Consider the following 2,819-nt stretch of genomic DNA (forward strand, 5'->3'; position numbering starts at 1 on the left):
TTTTGTCATGCCCTATCAAAAAGGTCATATGGCCCAACCTTGTATCTTTAATATTTTAGAAGTTATGAATTTTTGAAAATTTTTGAAAATTTTTTTATACTCTCAATCAATGTAACTTTTGATGAAACGCACGCATGCAAAAGGATTTTGAGAAATTCCGACTTTTTAATTTTCCCATTTAAAAAACAGAAATTTTTCAATAGTGGTAACCAAAAATGACGTTTGTTAGCAAAAAGCTTCAGACAAAAGTTGTAGATCTTGACCAGATCTATCGAAAAGGTCCTATGATTTGACCCTCTATCTTGAATATTTTAGAAGTTATGAATTTTTGAAATTTTTTTTATTACGGCAATCGACTTAACTTTTGATGAAACGCACGCATGCAAAAAATGGGACTAGTATTAGTATTTTTATTTTTTTTCATTCAAAAAACAGAAAAATTTTAGAATTTTTCAAAATTTTTTTATTACGGGAATTGATGTAACTTTGGATGAAACGCACGCATGCAAGAGGATTTTGCAATATTCCGACTCTTTTATTTTTGCCTTTAAAAAAACTTAGAAATTTTTCATTATTGGTAACCAAAAATGACGTTTGTTAGCAAAATGCTTCAGACAAAAGTTGTAGATCTTGACAAGATCTATCGAAGGTTCTATACTCCGACTCTTAATTTCTAATAGTTTAGGAGTTATGAATTTTTGAAAATTTTTGAAATTTTTTTTTTTTTTTTTTTTTTTTTTTTTAAGTTAGTACCTAACCTTGTGACCTGACCCCAAGGGAGGACTTTCACACAAACTCCGGATTGGCGAGGGTTGTCACCTGACACCCCTGGGAGGACCAACAAGGACGAGGTGACGCGGGGTCACGAAGCGGAGAATCACAAGTTCTGAACGAACAGACTTTTTGTTTTAGTTTTAGTGCTTTGTTCGTTTTAATTTTTATTTTGTAGTTGTAGTTTAGGTAAACAAGCAACGTCGTTTTGTTTTGTGTAAACACAGGGTGCGACCTGTGCCGTTTGCTTGTGTTAACTGTCGGTTTTGCGTGCAGTTAGCGTACTGTTAGTTTTGGTTTTATTTTTAGTTACCGTAAAGCGGAGACACTAACGTAGTTTACGTTAGTTAAGAGTTTGGTTTGCAGAGGTCAAAACCTTGGACATAAGAGAAAAGGGTAAGACAAAACACACATACAACACTCATACATCACATGTACGCGATTTAAACCCTTAAGCTAAACTTTCACACATAACACATATAAACCCAAATACACACTTAAGGGGCCATACACACATCAGACAACTACGTCACACACACACATCACGCACACGAAGTTAGAGGCCTTAAGCCACAAGTTGGAGTCACACCACACACATACTAGTACACTTGGTTAAGGAGCCGTACATATACCAAACAACAAGACAACCCATACACATTGCATACACGCAGTTACAGACCTTAAGTAGAACTTTTCATACACAACACATATAAACTCAAACACACAGTTAAGGAACCGTGTATACGTCAAACAGCAAAGCAACACATACACATTACACACACACAGTTGGAGGCCTTAAGCCGTAAATTTTGGTTTGTACCGTACAAATAGGAAAACACATGCATAAGAAAAAAAAATCACACACCACACGATTAGACAACATTCACACATCACACACACCAAATTTTGTCAGTTAATTTACACATTTAATTTTCATCACATACAAACTAAAATACAGAGTTAGGAAAACATACATACACCACGCACACTAAGGAGACACACACAACTCACACACCGAGCAACAGCTCTTATGTCCAGAGTTGAAGTGGTAGTGAGAGAAACTGCGCATGCGCGTGGGGCGCTACTTCGCGGCGGCGGAGTAGGAGCTTGGGAGAGAAGGCGCGCAGCGTCGAGAGAGGAAGTAGTCTGAGTACGATGCTTGTAGCGTGCGGATGCGTCGCGAGAAATAAGTCAACAAAAATCGTACAAAACTCATTAAGTCAGTCGCATCGCAGAATTCGATACGAACGGACGTACCGTGGTTTCGAATAAGAAAAATCTGCGTAATACTCAATAGTCAGTCGTACAACGATGCTCATAGCGTGCGGATGCGTCGCGAGTGTTGAGCAGGTTAAAATCGTTATACACTCGAACAAAGGAAAAGTAATTTGTGCTTTTAAGTTTAATTGAGTACAAAACTGATTGCGTGTGGATGCATCGCGAATATTATTCAGTTATGTGTTAAGAAAGGTTTTATATGTGCATATTATTATATAAAGATACAGTTATCAGTGAAGTAATAAAGACAATAATTATCATATATAAAATACATAAACTGAGTAATAGTTATATACTTACCTGTGTTATTCCTGATATCCTGGAGGCGTTGTCCCGATTGATATACGTCCGGAGGTTCCTGGAAAAGAAAAACAATATTAGTTCCTTGGTAATTGGAGGGAAAATTACCTGGCGACCGTGCAGAGAGGCGTAATTCGTGAGTACCCGACCAAATTCAATAATAACACCGGTCACAACCTAACCCAACAAACTTGTGCCTTATAGGTTAGGACCTAACCGGTTAGTCCCTAACCCACCCTTGCGACCGGAGGCTTCGGGGAGCGGCGTTGATGTCATCCATATTCTAAACGAGTCACTTGACTCAGAAATGGATAGACTATTTGATGCGGCTGTCTCAACGGCGGCGGCAAGGCTCCAGGATTTCGAGCGGCGCCTAGCGGAGAGAAAGGACCTCCAACATCGGCGCTCACCAGAAGAGGAGGCTGGTACAAGGAAAAAGAGATCAGCGTCAACGGGGTGAAGAGTTAGGG

This window comes from Pseudomyrmex gracilis, unplaced genomic scaffold (assembly GCF_002006095.1).
Source record: "Pseudomyrmex gracilis isolate BER0280 unplaced genomic scaffold, ASM200609v1 scaffold_2004, whole genome shotgun sequence".
Lineage (NCBI taxonomy): Eukaryota > Metazoa > Arthropoda > Insecta > Hymenoptera > Formicidae > Pseudomyrmex > Pseudomyrmex gracilis.